The sequence below is a fragment of the Xyrauchen texanus genome, chromosome 4 (genome assembly GCF_025860055.1).
Source record: "Xyrauchen texanus isolate HMW12.3.18 chromosome 4, RBS_HiC_50CHRs, whole genome shotgun sequence".
Lineage (NCBI taxonomy): Eukaryota > Metazoa > Chordata > Actinopteri > Cypriniformes > Catostomidae > Xyrauchen > Xyrauchen texanus.
The window spans coordinates 36,076,808-36,094,757 of record NC_068279.1 but is presented as its reverse complement, the minus strand read 5'-3'; the positions used below and the strand labels follow the sequence as shown (position 1 = coordinate 36,094,757).

Below are 17,950 nucleotides of genomic sequence, written 5' to 3'. Positions count from 1 at the left end.
ATGGAATAAATGAATGAAAAAAACAATTCAGACAACTCAAAATAAAGCAAGACACAGAGAGGGAGGTAGAAATACAGAGCAACACAGAACTCAACTATGTTAAAGGAATGTTCCAGGTTAAAAAACTAGCTAAGCTCGACTGACAGCATATGTGGCATAATGTGGATTATTACAAGACTCTTTTCCCCATTACAATGGAAGTGAAAGGAGCCAGTCCATACTTGCTAAAACACACACTTTTTCAAAAGTATAGCCACAAGACGTAAACATTATACATGTTAGCATAATTTTAGTGTGATGAAATCAGAGATTTTCCTACTATAGAGTGCTTACCAGATTACACGGTTTATGGTGTTACGTCGTAATGAGTAGCTCTTCAAGTTGTAATTTTGTATATACCTTTACACGGATAAGGTTAGTTAGTGATTTTATCACACTAAAATCATGTTAACGTTGATGGCTTTTGAAACAGAGTGTATTTTAATATTTATGGACTGGCCCTATTCACTTCCATTGTATGTGCCTTACTGTAACTTTAAAATGAGCATTTTCTGCTTTTTTTAGTTTAAATAAACGAGGGACAAATCAAAATAATTTTTTGGGGCAAAATCAACATTATGCCACAAATGCTGTTGATTGAGCTTAATTTGCACTGAACCCACAAGTAAATACTCTTCAGCTCTCAAAGTAGTTTACCCATTTCAAAGATGTTATGACATATTACCATGTTATCGCAGGATTTCTCCTGGCTCTACAAAACACTTACTTATAATTAAATTGAATGAAATGCATAATTATTGCACAAGCAAGGTGGCTAACAAGACCTTCTGAGCTAGGCTACTATACTTTTGTAGCATAAAAGCCAATGAACTGCAAGAGTGATGCAGCATACTTAGTTTATTTTCCTTTCATTTACACCCTGCCTTTTTTGGTCCTGACTTGGCACATGCGGCCATACCCATCAAAGACTTTGAATGCAATTGATGTGCGCTCAGCATCTGATGCGATGCCCCTGCACTGGGTAAAAGAACAGCCTGTGTGATGATGCATAACAACATTTGACCCCATTTAAAAACTTGATACCAATTAAGTAGGATTTTGCCCATAAATAATTTAGCAGGTTCTATCTCTCTCTCTCTCTCTCTCTCTCTCTCTCTCTCTCCCTCATTCTCACACTGTACTCTCACAGTGGAAAGAGACTGGCTAATGAAGTACTCACTTGGGTGAAAGTGGAGCAGACAGACTGACTATGGCCTATTTTTTTTCAGCTTCTCTATGTGATTCATTTCTAAATATGATATTTATATTGTGGCAGATTATTCTATATGCTTTTGCCCATCATCTTCTAACTGATTGATTGGTTTAGCTCAGAATCTATTCAGAATGGTTGAAGACCAATGAAGAAAGCGAGATAGAGAGACAGGGACAGACAGAGTGAAAATATACTCTGCTGAAAACTCCAGATTTGGAACTTGATAGCTGGTTTCTAGCTGGTCAATTGTTTGTCAAACTGGTTGATGTGTTCAAAGTATGTTCCATAAACCAGCTTGACCACCATATATATTCTATACTGTACTATTTTTAAGTGATTCTACACACCCGGTCCCTTATCAGGCTAATCAAGCCTCCGAGAGGGATAAAGGCCGACTGTGGAAGATGGTGCAGGAGAGAGAGATCGATTACGGGTATGTCCATCATGTGTGTGTGTTTGTGTATTTTGTTTAAGTTTAACATTAAAAGTATTATTTATATCGTCAAGTCGGTTCTCGCCTCCTTCTTTCCCTTAAATCCCTTTACACTGGTGCCGAAATCCGGGAAGGAGGAGGGATGCCCGTCGCGGAGTCCTCGAAACTGCCGTCCGTCCGGGGGAGCCCCGCTGTCATCCGATGGAGTAGCCCAACCGCCCGGATGCAGTGAACAGCCGCCGTCCGCGAGGCGAGTGGGGACTGGACTCTTGAAGTGATGGAGCTGCTGCCAGGGCCCTGAAACGCGGAGGTGTCGAAAGAAGACTGCCGTTCGCGAGGGGAGGAGGGAAGTGACTCCCCGACCACCTGGAGCGGTAGGGCCGCTGCCAGGGGCAGGAGTATCCCCACGAGTCGCCGGGAACGCCGAGGGACGTTCTGTCCACCGGGGGTCGTGGGTCTCACTCCGGTCCACCCGGGGAGGAGCGGCTGTCGTCTGCCTGAGAGGGTGGAGGAGTGATCGAGGACCATGTGACGGTGTATCAGAGAACCTGTGAGTAAGATTTTTTTTTAATTTTTCATCTCTCTCTCCTCACTCTCTCTCTCTCACTGCCGCTCCGCATTGGCCTTTTCCCTCTCTTTTAAATTTAAATAGTTTTTTGGGGGGGGTACTACGATGTTACAGGAAGTACCCCCCCACTAATTATTTTTAATTAGTTCTGTTTCCCTCCCCTTGTCCCCTCCCTCATCCAGGTAGACGGGGAGGAAGGCAAGCCCCTCCCCAGGGAAAGGGGGGGGAGGGGTGTACATCATACCAGGGGCTCCCCAGCCTGACAGAATGAGGGAGGAATGTGGCAGGGCGGAGGGCGGGGCCGGGTCGTGATTATACACACCCGGTCCCTTATCAGGCTAATCAAGCCTCCGAGAGTGATAAAGGCCAACTGCGGAAGATGGTGCAGGAGAGAGAGATCGTTTACGGGCATGCCGTCATGTGTGTGTTTGTGTCTTTTGAAAAAGCATCAAAAGCACTAAATGCCAAATTGAGAATAGTTAAAGAGAGATGAAGAAATTAAGTAGAGAGAAAGAATGGGTGAAGAAGCTGGGGATGTGATTAATGAGGGGGGACACATGTTGCGAAGGCCTGAAGAAAAAGATAACTTGTGTTTGAGTATTAAGCATGAGTGTGTGTTTGTGTCAATGTGTGTATGAGTGTGTTTGCCTGCGTTACATTCTTGGTTGCTGTTTTCTTTTGCTTGAGCTCTATCAGTGGGGGATAGTTGCTGTCTTCTTTGATGCGAGCTCCAGTTTCTGTGAAATCAGATTCACTATTCCCCCAACTCCTCTCTGCAATGCCAGTGAAAACACACACACACACACACACACACACACACACACACACACACACACACACACACACACACACACACACACACACACACACACACGTTGGTGCGGCTATCATTATGAGAAATCTCCATAGACATAATGATTTTTATACTGTACATACTATAGATTCTCTCCCATAGCCCTAAACCTAAACCTAACCTCACAAAAAACATAATTTTAATATTTTCAAAGAAACATAGTTTAGTATGTTTTTTTTAAGCGATTTCAATTATGGGGACACTAGAAATGTCCTAATAAACCACATTTCTAACATAATTCCCTTGTTATAGGTTGTTAACCTAAAAAAATGCCCTCGTAAACCACACAGACACACACACACACAAAGACACACACACATGCACACACACATGCACGCATACATACACCCCATTTACTGTATGAGGTTTGGCTTCTACAAACACTGAGTAGCATGTCTCTCTATGCCTTATGCCCTTTTTCCTTCTGCTCTCTCTCTCTCTTTATTTCACTCCTCTCATCATATTAGTATGTGTGTCATTACAAATGTCAAAATTACATAACACAATCGTATATCTTTACTGTAAAGTACCATATATGTGCTATTAATTTCATTCAGAGTTTCTCAACTACGCTTCTCAAACCCATAGGGTTTGTGATGTAGCTGCAGTAGGGATTGTGAGTGAGTGATAAAAATGTCATTGTTTGATACGGTAATACATGTATTTTGTTTGATACTTTTAATTGTTTACCTATTATATTTTTTAAATTATAACATTTTTATTCAATTTAATTACTCATTGTTAAATAAGTAACAACATATGAAGATTCTGTGAAATGCTATTTATTGAAAGCTTAAAGCGATTGTTCACCAAAAAGTAAAATGCTGCCATCATTTACTCACTCTCATGTTGTTCCAAACCCACATGACTTTCTTTTGTGGAGCACTATTAGGCAGAATGTTGGCCTCAAGCATTATTCACTTTCATTGTATGAAACATAAAGATGCAATTAAAGTGAATATTGACTGAAGCTAACATTCTTCCTAATATCTGTTTTTGTCTCTCAAATAAACCAAATAATTTAGTTTATTGGGATTTAGATGAAAAAAGTCATCTAATTCACTGCAATGTTATTGATGACTAATATGCACAATTTTTACTGAATTTATCCATAAGTGCTACATTTCTGAATTTGTGATCTTCCAATCAAAGGATGGCAGAAAAATCAGAGCACAATAATGCACCATAATTCCCCCCACACAAATTGGCTTTACTGGTACCTTCACCCCACACTTGACCTCCTTTATGCAATTATACTGTAAAGCCTCCCCCTCTACCACACTTTCACCGTTCCTCTCCTCCAGCACGAGGTAGGGCACAGGGCGGAGGGCATGCCAAGCTGGCTGACACTTTTAAGCAAAGATTAAAGCTCTTCTTTTAATCAGTCATTTGGCAAAGCCTTTCCTACCCTGCCACTGCCATAGATCAATTTTTAATGCAACTGTGCTTCAGCCATCTGACAGTCAAGAAAGGCAGTATTTACATAAGATCTATTTACAAATATTCAGATGTCGAAAATCTTCGCAGGGGCACAATTGATCACTCTTAAGGAATATTAAATGAATCTTCTGTCATGCATTGAAAGTCTCAATGTGTGAGTTGTGGCAGCTGTGTGATGCAATTTTATATGTGTGCATGTATATATTCAGTTAATTACATTTTCTTATTGTTTAACAGTTCCTTAGTGGTATAAACTGAAAAACACCTGATGCCGGTGTATTCAGAAAAACTGCTCTACTCTGAATTTAGAGTTGAAAAACAGTGTACGTATACTCTGTAATGATAAATTAATGAAGGAGTGTTATACTTTCATCGAGGGCGGGGGGGGGGGAGGGGCATATAAACCAAGCTCTCTGTTCCAATGTCTATCTGTCAGTGAATCATCAGCTTTCTGATGGACAGGCAGCCTCATCCAAGATGGCAATGCGTCTGCATACAGAAGGGAGGTTGAATGGCTGGCTGTCTGGTGCAGCCATAATAACCTGGAGCTCAATATGCTCAAAACAGCAGAGATGATTTTGGACTTTAGGAATAACACCCCAAAACTGACCCCCTCACCATTCTAAACAGCACTGTGGCAGCAATGGAGTCATTCAGGTTCCTTGGCACTACCATCTCGCAGGACCTGAAGTGGGAGACCCACATTGACACCATTGTGAAAAAGGCCCAGCAGAGGTTGTGCTTCCTTCGCCGGCTGAGGAAGTTCAATCTGCCACAGCACTCTACTCAGCAGTTATTCAGTCTGTCCTCTGCTCTTCAATAACTGTCTGGTTTGGTACAAAGGACAGTTCGGACTGCTGAGCGAATTATTGGTTGACCCTTGCCCTCTGTTCAAGAACTGTACACTTCCAGAGTGAGGAATATGGCTGGAAACATCCCTCTGGACCCCACTAACCCAGCCCATTACCTTTTTGAACTGTTGCCTTCTGGCCGACGATACAGAGCACTGAGAACCAGAACCATCAGGCACAAGAACAGTTTTTTCCCTCAGGCTATCCATCTCATGAACAGTTAAAACTATACTATAAATTACGTGCAAAACATAGCCTAGTCAGTTATATTATTTAACATATCCTGCCTCTTCTGTATTACATTCCCTTGCAGTGTATATAACAGATCTGTATTTGTACATACTGCATGCATATTTTGGTCTTATTGTATTTTTCCATATATACTTATATTTCTATTCTCTTTTTATTTTTAATAAAAACAAATTGAAATAATTTGTTGTTGTATTGTTTGTGCACTGGAAGCTTCTGTCACCAAGAAAAATTCCTTGTATTTGGAAGCATACTGGGCAATAAAGCTCATTCCGATTCTGATTCATCTAATTCTGTCAATCACAACTCACATCCTTATGGCATCCCTCCACCACCCTAACTACATCTCTGTTTCTATTAACTTCTACTTTGTATTAAATACAATATAATCATCATTAATTACTGTAAGATGTCCAAGGGGGAATTTAGAACTCAAGTTAAGTCTAAGGCCAGACACATACTTTACTTAAAGGAAAAGTTCACAAATAAAAGAAGAAAGAAAAAAGAAATGTAAATGTATATGAAAATGAAAATGAAAATGTATTAATTGTGTATTCACCCTCATCTTGTCATTGACCAAAATTACTTTCTTTCTTTTTTGGTATACAAAGAGATACATTTAGAAAAGAAAATCTGCTCAATGATGTCATACAATGGCAGTGGATGTTGACCCCCTCTTCAAGCTTCAAAAATTATTGAAATGACATAACATCAAAGTAAGGCTGAGGATAATCAGTTAAATTATGCTCTGTTTTATCAAGATAAATTTGTATTTATTCAAAGAATTTATTATCATTATAGCAAGTTAATTTGATGTTTATTAAAGCTTTTTGCCATGGTTTCTAAAAGATGTTAAGAGTGATAGTAGCGCTTAAGAAGTCTGTAAAAATGCAGGAAAATCAACAAGAATGTCATAAAACTCATTGTCCATTTAGCAGAGAAAAAAGACACAATATAAATTATTTTATTGCACTATTGCAAAAGCATGTACACTAGTGTACACTGCATTGTACACCACAGTCTGTGTGTGCCACATGATAGGCCCAAATTTACATGAAACACAACTATGTAAGCATACGTAATGAATTGCAATAGAGGGATGATATATTGTTAATAATTATATTAATTTCACAAGAAATGTGAGACTGTTATAAATAAATAGGCCATTGTATACATAAATACATAGGCCTACATAAATGTAAACACATGATATTTGAGTGACCATGTGCTATATTTGAACATGCATATATACTCTCAATTTCATATTAAGAAAACAATCAAACAAACACAATGAGTGGTAATTGCAGAACCCCTTATATTGATCTACGTGACATGTGTATCCACATGACATACATTTATCTTTCACATTCATTGGTCAATGTGCAGTTAAGCATTAATGTTTCTGAAAACTTACAGTAGATGCGTCCAAGTATGAATATTCCTTTACATACTCATCCAGTATTGTGGCTGTTGACACGTTACCTGAATATATTTTGTAGCACAACAACTGCAAAAATAATCTATTCTGGTTTTGTTCAACAATTAGAATTAATCACAAGAAACAACTTTCAAGGAATATATTGCACTCACGTTTGAAAAGAGCCACCAAACTCGCAGTTTTCCGGCATTTAAAAAAAACAAAAACATTCTGTCTGCTTAGATGTTTGTTGAAAAATGTCCAGTAGATTTTCACTTCGGAATCTTGTCAGATATAGTAGCTAATCATGGTAATGAATACTAAGGATTTGGACATCCTTTTTTTTTTTTTATTATTCCTAAAAATGTATGTCCTCACATGGGGACAATGGGACTAAATTGTGACATTTTAAATAATACCAATCTATAGGAAGTCAGAACTTTGTTTTTAAACATCGTTTATTATGTTTCCAGGAGTGTTGTTTATTCATGTTTTTGCAATGTTACAGACATTACAGATGAATTCTTTAAAGCTGCTTTGGAACAATGTGTAATGTGATGTCACTATATGACAGCACCGCCATGTTTGAAACCAAAATTCCATACCTTCAATATGCTGCACCGTGGGATGTGACAAAAACCTTCTTCAGGAGTTAAAAGCAGCTCATTCAGAAAGACATCACAGACGTTTTGTAATATTCAGAATCAGAATCAGAATCAGCTTTATTGCCAAGTATGCTTACACATACAAGGAATTTGTCTTGGTGACAGGAGCTTCCAGTGTACAACAATACAAACAATACCAAAAACAGCAGCAAGACATAGGTAATTAAAACAAAAAAAGAATACAAAATAAATAATTATACATATACGTACATACACTCACCTTCATACATACCCACATACACACACGTAGTGCAAATCTATTACAATCTGTTATATAAAGAACAAAAAACAGTATATTATGTACAGAGCAATGTAAGTAATGGCAGAAGTGGATATGTTGGATAATATAAATAGACTTAAACTGTGTATTGCACATAATTATTGCTCAATGGGGCAATTTAATTGTTCATTAGATAGATAGCCTGAGGTAAAAAACTGTTCCTGTGTCTGACGGTTCTGGTTTTCAGAGCTCCGAAGCGCCGGCCAGAAGGCAACAGTTCAAAAAGTTTGTGGGCAGGATGAGTGGGGTCCAGAGTGATTTTACCAGCCTTTTTCCTCACTCTGGAAGTGTATAGTTCTTGAAGGGGGGGCAGGGGGCAACCAATAATCCTCTCAGCAGACCAAACTGTCCTTTGTAGTCTTCTGATGTCTGATTTCATAGCTGCACCAAACCAGACAGTTATTGAAGTGCAGAGGACAGACTCAGTGACTGCTGAGTAGAACTGTTTCAGCAGCACCTGTGGCAGGTTGAACTTCCTCAGCTGGCGAAGGAAGTACAACCTCTGCTGGGCCTTTTCACAATGGAGTCGATGTGTATCTCCCACTTCACGTCCTGTGAGATGGTAGTGCCCAGGAACCTGAATGACTCCACTGCTGCCACAGTGCTGTTTAGAATGGTGTGGTGGGAACAGGGAGTTGGTTTAACTTAGTCTTGAGTATATCTGGGATGATTGTGTTGAAAGCCGAGCTGAATTCCACAAAAAGGATCCTTACGCATGTCCGCGGTCTGTCCAGATGTTGCAGGACGTGATGCAATCCCATGGTGACTGCATCATCCACAGACCTGTTTGCTCGATAAGCAAATTGAAGGGGGTCCAGAAAGGGTCCAGTGATGTCCTTCAGGTGGTCCAACACCAGTCTCTCAAATAACTTCATGACCACAGATGTCAGGGAGACAGGTCTGTAGTCATTAAATCCTGTGATTTTAGGTTTCTTAGGGACAGGGATAATAACTGAGCGTTTGAAGCAGCATGGGACTTCACACTGCTCCAGTGATCTATTGAAGATCTAAGTGAAGCTGGGGGCCAGTTGGTTAGCACGGGAATGAAGGCACGCTGGTGACCAAATCAGACCTGAAAACAAAACAAAACATTAGTAACTTCTGAATGAGAGCATGGATCAAAAGCAATTTTTTAAGGTTTTATTGATATTGTTTCACGGGTGTTGACCCATTCACCGCCATTGTTTCCTCCAGCTTTTTGTCACAAATATGGCAGCTGCGAGGAAAAAGTGATGTCACTGAAACAGTTAAAAATGGGAAAAGCACATATAAACAAAAAATAGAAGTTAATTGTCTTGATTTGTCTTTTATGTTACAATATTTTGTTTTCTAAGATGGCAATAAAATCTCAATGTTCTCTCCTTGCACAGTCAAATAAACAAGTCATAGTCAGTGCTGAAACATTTTACAGATCAGAAATTAGCATAATTAATTCTGATTCAAAGTAATGGCCAGCATCGTCCAATCACTGCCATCCATGTCTATGTTCTGATTACCATTGTCCCATGTCTGCAAACCATGTTGAGTGGTGCAAACATCATCTGCAGTCTGAAACTGAACTTTTGATTGGAAGTTTGGAGTGTATATACTTAACTGCATAGGGAAGCTATAGGATGCTCCCTAGCTCCCTGTTTGATTTGACCCATTAATTCTCAACATGATATTGCACAGTGCATATGGGATTTCTTAGGGAAAAATAGTCATGTAGTCCTCATCTGCGGTCACTGTGTTTAACAGTGTGCCGCTACTACTTAAATCAATGAAATCTTCAAAATTGGATATGGGATGAAACTAGAGACTCAAACAGGTTTCAGTGTAAAAACGTAATGCTGTTCCCTATCAAAAAGCTACACTTTGATGCTGCGCTGATTTAGCACTTTGGGAACGTCTTTAGGAGTGGCCAGCTGTGAATATATGTGTAACACGTCAATGAAATTTATAGCCTCCGCAGGTAACATCATCAGGATGCGCCGGGAATTTGTTAGGCAGTGCACAGAAACCTTCCTCTTTTCAAAAAGAAAAAAGAAGAATGACTGTGTGTGTTCTCATGTTTACGTTCTATGGCTGAGGGGGACACACACCAGTTTTGTTTTGTGTGTTTGGGGGAAGAGCATGCTAGGGCAGGGCGGGGCGGGTGCGAGCATTGCGATCTGTTCTCAGTCAAAATGCTTTGCACTCGTCTTGCTTACTCCCGAGAATCAACGCCGACTCTTCCATCATGGGGCTCTCGTATGGATCTGGCTGAGGAGTGTGAGACGGGTCCGTCCCTATCACTCGCTCTCTCTCCCCAGATCCAGACGGTCCTTCTCGTGATCCTGAAGCGTACTCCCGAGAATCAACGCCGACTCTTCCATCATGGGGCTCTCGTATGGATCTGGCTGAGGAGTGTGAGACGGGTCCGTCCCTATCACTCGCTCTCTCTCCCCAGATCCAGACGGTCCTTCTCGTGATCCTGAAGCATGCTCCAGCGCCCCTTCGGTTCATGAGGGGAACCTTGAATCTCTTGAGTCTGCGGACTTCGAGCTATCCACCTCTGAGCGTTCCTCACATGATAATAAAGTGGCGGAGGAATTACTCGAGGTGGTTACTCTAGTGGTGGCCAGGCTTCAATTAGACTGGCCACATGAACAAGCGACCCCCAAGTGCTCCAAACTGGAGAACAGATTTCTGTCTGGTGGCCAAGGGAAGGGATGCTACATCAGTCCCTTCCTTTCTTTGATGACCTCCATGACGAGCTTTCTCATTCATGGAGAAAATCATATACTTCCCATGTGTTCGTGCCCTCGACGTCGACATATTCGACTATCGTGGGTGCTGAGGCACGGGGGTATTCCGTGATGCTGCTGGTAGAAGAGACACTTGCGGATTATCTCTCGCCTGGCTCGGCATCATCATTAAAGAGAACCACTCTCTCCACAAAGTTGCGCAGGACCACCTCTATGCATGTGGGGAAAGCTTATCAGGCAGCAGGTCAGGCTGGGGCTGCCCTGCACACTATGTCAGTGTTACAGGCATACCAGGCTGATCTGTTGAAGGACCTGAGTGCAGGCACCACGGTCAGCGAAGAGGCTTTCTCAGAGCTTCGTTGAGCCATGGATCTGTCTCTCCACGCGACCAAACAGATGGCTCGTGCCATTGGCCGGTCTATGGCTGCTTTGGTCAGCACAGAGAAACTATGGCTCAACCTGTCAGGCATCAGAGACAAGGACAAAGTTTTCCTCCTCTATGCCCTGCATTTCGCCTTCTGGCTTATTTGGTGATGCTATGAACACAGTCATCACCAGGTTCTAGGAGGTGAAGAGTCATGAGGAGGCCTTTGGGCAATTCCTTCCTCACCGCACACAGGGGGAGGGGCCGTCAGACACCCAGCCCCACCCCAGTCCTTCTAGAAGGGAGGCTCAAAAACAGAGCATTGCGAATCGTGCTTCCCCTCATAGAGACTGGGGGCTGGTTCGTCGCCCTCAGCAGCCCCCAAAGCAAGACCTCAGGGCTGTCATCTCAAAGAAGAGAAAACCCTGACTGTTTTGCGCCCAGCCTTGTGGGGGTAGGGAACAAGAACATGTTCCTGTTCCAGAGAAAGAGTCAGGTTATTAGAGAAGATACTTCCTGGTTCCCAAGAAGGGTGGTGGTTGCATCCTATTTTAGACCTTCGAGGCTTGAATCGCTCAGTCAGGGCGTTAAAGTTCAAGATGCTAACCGCCAAGACGGTCGTGTCTCAAATCCAACATCACGATTGTTTGATCACAATCGACTCATGGATGCATACTTTCATATAGAAATTCTGCCACAACACAGGAAGTTCCTGAGGTTCACTTTTGGGGGCGAAGCTTTCCAATATAAGGTTCTTCCATTCGGCCTTGCCCTATCACCCCGCACATTCACAAAGTGCATGGATGCAGCACTGGCTGCTTTTCGACTCCGGGGCATCTGCATTCTGAATTACATAGACGACTGGCTGATACTAGCACAGTCACAAAACTGGCACTTCAGCACATGGATATCGTCTTAGCTCATCTGGTTTCTCTGGGTCTGAGACTCAAAGTCAAATAGAGTGTTCTCTCTCCCACTCAGGAAATTACCTATCTGGGGATTGTATGGAATTCGATCATGATGTGAGCACAATTGTCTCCTGCTCGAATCGGGACCATTCAGAACACCCTGAGCAAAGTCAGGCTAGGCCAAGGTTGCACTGTTCATCAGTATCAATGAATACTTGGTCTCATAGCATCTGCATCCTCGGTGATCCCTTTGGGCCTTCTGCACATGAGACCATTTCAGTTGTGGCTCAAAGCCAGGGGATTTCATCCAAGTGCCAGTCCCCTTAGGCAGATAAGGGTTATGCGCTGTGTGCTTCATAACCTTTGTATGTGGTTCAGACCCCGGTTCCTCACTTTGGGTCCCACTCTAGGTGTGCCTTGCCGTCGCAAGTTGCTAATGACAGACACATCTCTGATGGGCTGGGGAGTGGTCTTAAGTGGTCATACAGCTCAAGGGGAATGGGAGGGTCATCAGCTTGATTGGCACATCAATTGCCTCGAGTTGATGGCTGTATTTCTGGCTCTGAAATACTTCCTCCAGTATTTGCATCAGTATATTTCTCCTTTGGGCCCAGGGCAAGCTCCTGTCAATCAGGGCAGTTTATATCCCTGGATGCCTGAATGTGGGAGCAGATTTACTGTCCAGACAGAAAATACCGACGGGGGAGTAGAAACTCCACCCCGAGGTAGTGGAACAATCTGGTTGAGATTTTACAGAGCAGAGGTGGAACTCTTCACCTCCCAACAGACAGGGCAATGTCCCCTCTACTTCACTCTGAGTCACCCAGCCCCCCTGGATCTGGACACGATCACACATACATGGCCCATAATGCGCCTTTATGCGTTTCCTCCAGTTTCTCTGCAACCGGGAGTCTTGGCCAGAGTTTGCCAGCAAGCGTCCTGCCTCTTACTGATAGCGCCACGTTGGCCGAACAGGGTATGGTTCTCTGAGATATTGTCTCTCCTCAACGGCTCGCCTTTGGCAATTCCGGACAGGATTGACCTTCTGTCTCAGGCACAGGGGACAATATTTCATACCCGGCCCGAAGTGTGGAACCTTCATGTTTGGACCCTGAAGGGTACCAACTGAGGGACACTGGGCTTTCACCTGAAGTTATCGAGACCATGCTAAGTACTAGGGCTCCCTCTACTAGAAGAAGTTATGCTAAAAAATTGGAGTGTCTTTGAAAGATGGTGCAGTGCACATAATGCAGATCCAGATTGATAACTGCCAGATTGCTTCAGTTTTGGACTTTCTGCAGGAAAAACTGTCAGCAGGCACATGCCCCGCCACTCTCAGGGTTTATGTGGCTGCTCTATCAGCTTGCCATGCCCACTGGGGAAACATCCCCTACTTACTCGCTTAATTCGTGGAGCCATGCATTTGAGACCTCCTGCTAGGACCAGGATCCCTTCATGGGACTTAGCAATAGTCCTTGAGGGTCTGGTTGAGACCCCCTTTGAACCTCTAGAGTCAGCGTCTGATAAACTTCTGACTCTCAAGATGTTTTTTTATGGAAATTACTTCTCTAAAAAGAATTTAGAGGCTCTGTCCGTCTTGCCATCCTGCTTAGATTTTGCCCCAGGAATGGCTAAAGCAATATTGCACCCTCATCCTGACTACCTGCCTAAGGTTCCTTTCTCGACAGTACATCCAGTCACTCTCAAAGCCTTCTGCTCCCCGTCGTTTTCAACGGCGGAGCAGGAAAATCCGTGCACTTCAGACTAATGTCCACTGCACTAGCCACTGACGTAAGTCAGGGCAACTATTCGTTTGTCATGTGGGTCATAAAAAAGGGGCGGCCACCACCAAGCAAACTATGTCACATAGGGTGAAGGATGCTATTGCCCTGGCCTACGAGGCACGTGGTCAAGCTTCGCCAGTAGGTATCAGGGCTCACTCTACCAGAGGGGTCACCTCCTCTAAAGCTTTGGCCAGAGGTGTCCCTCTGCAACATGTTTGTAATGCGGCAGGCTGATAAGTGTTTACAGCAGGCTGATAAGTGTTTGGGAACCCTGTTCCCTGATAAGTATTTACAGCATCTCATTCCGCTTTTATCAGGGAACAGGGGTTACAGTTAAGTATCCCGAGACGTTACTTAGTAGTTGTATAGTTTTTTGACGTTTCTTCTAAAGACAAATCCACTGTGACCGACACCATGTTGCTTTGTCACCCAGCCTTTTAATACCAGTCCAGACTGTCCTGAACTGTGATCAGTCAGTTTAAATTAAATGCAATTATCGATAGCATATAGCAAAAAAAAAAAACATAATGTACGCACATGAGGACGCAGGGTCACACTAAGACATAGTATATAGTAGTGATGACTGATATATTGGCCAGGCTAATTAATCAGCTGATATTTGTCCATTTTGAGATTATCGGAATCGGCAGATAACCGTGCGAAACAGTGTTTACAGATTCTGAAAAATTTTACCTATGAATCGCTTACTTATGGTTTTCTCTGCATATTAAGCTGGGATAGAAGATGGTATTTTAACAGAAAAAGATACATACTTAAGCTTTAAGATGATCTTAGTGAGAGTGAGTTGCAACATTCTTTTATGTTACAGTGTTACGTGCAATAATGGTATAAAAATGCAGTAGGCTGATAAGCATTAACATCTTTTCCTTTTTTAATATCTGATATATCTGATGTGAAATATATACTGTATATGTCTGTGTTTTTCCTACATAGAATGATCAAGCTAACGGTTCTTAATCTGTTTGTCTCTATTTCTCTCAATCTACTTGTTTCCCTGTGGGGTATCAGTTAACCAAGCAATGTTGTGTGGTTTTGACAGTGCCCTAGGATTTTGGCTGGGCCACACAGCAGGGCTTTCAGTGTGTGTGTGTGTGTGTGTGTGTGTGTGTGTGTGTGTGTGCTTGTGCATTTGCGTTAGCCACCTCTCTCCTGACATTAGTAATAAAAATGAACACACTGCCCAAGCTGCTTTCAGTCAACCCAGTAGATGTGTGTATGTGTGTGCAGGTGCTGTCACCAATTTGTAGCGTGTTTTGGCCAGGCGAGGTGACGGAACGACTTCTTGATAAACAGAGAAGCAGTGCTTCGATTTTCCATCCAGAGGCATTTGGAAACACATGGGTCTCTGAACCGGCAATCAAGGTGGCGGAGACTGGTGCTTACCAATAGAGTAATGCCTGCACAAAACATTACTGACCACCCTGACTACAACTACCCAGACTGACAAAACAGAGAGAGAGAGAGAGAGAGAGAGAGATAGAGAGAGGGAGAGGCAGGATGCAAATATCCTTTCTAAATACACACACAAACACACAACTTTCAACAGCATAGATAATATGCGATGACTGAATTACTTGCATGTGTGATGAGGCTGATGATATGGTGGCATATATACACTCAGTGGCAAACTCCACACACACTCACACTCAATAAACACAGCAAAAGTGTAATGTGCAGTGTCACGCCTCTCAGCCACTATCAGCATTTAAAAGACCACCAACCGCACAGTGGTTTAAAAACTGAAGGTGGGGTGCTGAAATCTCCCTCTTTCTGAAGAGAGTTAAGGAGATCAGGTTGCCAAGTCTGTAGTTTTAAAGCCCTCTTCTCCCTCTGCACTCATCAGCTGGAAAACAACTCTTGGCTAAGCATCGGTGATCAAACGCTGCAGTCTCTGGATGCGTGCCATCAGGACAGTAAGGCTAATAGGATTGGGAGCCCCCAGGTGAGCTGAGGGTGCTCTGTGAGTGCTACTGATTAGCCAGCAGTTAACGTGTATGCTGACATAGCAAGACACGGGAAGGAAATTTGCCAGGAAGCTGTAAGCCAGACAGGTAACTTTCCCTGGCTTCAAGTAATCAAATTATTCATTAAAAGAGGTATCACACTAATTCTTTCTACCTGGTCTCATAGAATCATGTTGCTATACCTACATTTTTACTTTTGGTAAAAAGGAATTCAGCCATACATGTTTGAGCCAGAGTCTAATCACGAATCTGATGAAATTGAATCCCCTCCACAAACACCACGGATACTGCAGTCTGTGACAGCATGGTAAGTAATCACTCTAATTTATAATTATTCCTTGTCTATTTTTGCAAGAGGTATTACTTTATTCTTGTTTATACAAAGACGCAACATAACAGTGTGTAGCTTGTTACATAGTTTGGGCATTTTCCATTGGTGAAATATTTCAGGGTTTTACAAATACTTTGTAACGCATAACAATGCCAACTAAAGTTTAAATACTTGGTGCTATCACATTTATAACTGTCAAAGGATATACTTACAGTGCATTTCATTACAATGTAAATGTATACAGGATAAAACTTACCGGTGTTTGTCGCAATGTTGTTCTTCAAATATTCATCGTTCATCATATATTAAGTGTAGTGACAAACACATCCAATATTCAATATGAGTCATGTTTTCATTAAAAAGGAATGAGATTGTCTAAATAGATTGCTATTGGTACTCTATAGGTGCATCTGTGGCACTCTGAAAGCAATATTCAAGTAAAACAATGAGAACATGCTACTGGCAATTATTATTGAAAGCTGGATGCGGAAAGATACCCAAAGCATGCATTAAAACTAATACACATGTTTGACTGAAATCACTTGGATCAAATCAAAAGAAAACTAAACAACATAAATCCAGCGAATAGTTTCTCATGAATAGTTCTAATATTAAGCTTGGAATTTTGGTGAAAACATTGAAATACTCAGTACATATCTAACAGTCTGTAACATATGAAACAATATAATTAACACGGATAGTGCACACATGCATCAGCTTTTAATTTAAGTCTCTCTGCAAAGCCTGCTTCAAACTGTCTTGTTTGAAAAAGAATCCAGAGTAAAATGAAGCGAACAAACAAACACTGTCTTACTGACACGATCCAGGACTTCATTAACAATAAACATCAGCCACTCTTTCCAAATGTTAGGATCATCAAATGCTAATAATGCAAAGATAATTTGTATCCACAACCTGGCACTGCACAATGTTTTAAAACTTTGCAGGCATCTCAAACCCCTTGTTGCTCCAATAATCTCTCATCTCATTACAGCTCTTACCACGAACCTGTGGGCGAGCCAAAGAGGTGATGATGAAGTAGTAGGCGTTGACCTGTTTATGCAGCAGCAGACTCGCACTGACGTATTCATCTCTATTACGTAATACAGGTGAGGAAATTGAAAATGAGTCATTTAGAATTATTGGTTTAAATAAAGTTTTGAGTTCTGAAACTTACAGTATGTTTTTATAGTACTATGACTTCTATTCTCAATTCATAACCCTTTTAAACACCTCGTATGTTTGAGAAATATATTCATAAAAGCAATATTGCTGTTGTATTCAATATCAGAGTGATGATAATGTGCTGTTATACTAAATATCAGTACTCTTTAAATCTGCTTTTCCAATCAGATTTGGGCACCTCATTTTTATTGTAACAATTAACAGCATATCATAATCAGAAAAATGTACCGTATTTTCAGGAAATAAAGTCACACCTGAATATAAGTTGTACTGGGATAAAATTGTATTGTTGAGAGAAAAAAAACACAGATAAATTGTCTGCACTTATAGCGCCTTTTTAACCTAAGCGGTATTCAAAGCGCCTTACACTGCATTTCATTCACACACACATTCACACAACAATGACGGCAGAGCTGCCGTGCAAGGTGCTAGCCTGCCATTGGGAGCAACTTGGGGTTCAGTTTCTTGCCCAAGGACACTTCGTCATGTGGGCCGGGAATCAAACCACCAACCCTGCGGTTAGTGGCAACCCACTATACCACACGAGCCACTGCCGCGGGTAGCGTCTGTGTATATGTCGCATTGACAGAGTGTGTATGCACCAGGCATTAGGACACAGGAGCAGCCGCCCAACTTCTCTTCAACCGTTCAAAAGCATG

General features: G+C 41.9%; 1 long non-coding RNA gene across 2 annotated transcripts; it reads left to right on the top strand.

The window, feature by feature from the left end:
- Positions 1-1,813: 1,813 nt before the first annotated feature.
- Positions 1,814-17,532, top strand: LOC127636033 (uncharacterized). Of its 2 annotated transcripts, XR_007969542.1 has the most exons (5): positions 1,814-2,235; positions 15,039-15,186; positions 15,655-15,862; positions 15,942-16,082; positions 17,101-17,532. It is a non-coding gene; the product is annotated as an uncharacterized LOC127636033 (long non-coding RNA). The 2 variants fall into 2 exon arrangements; XR_007969541.1 differs by having other exon boundaries at positions 15,039-15,862.
- The last annotated feature ends 418 nt before the right edge of the window (positions 17,533-17,950 follow it).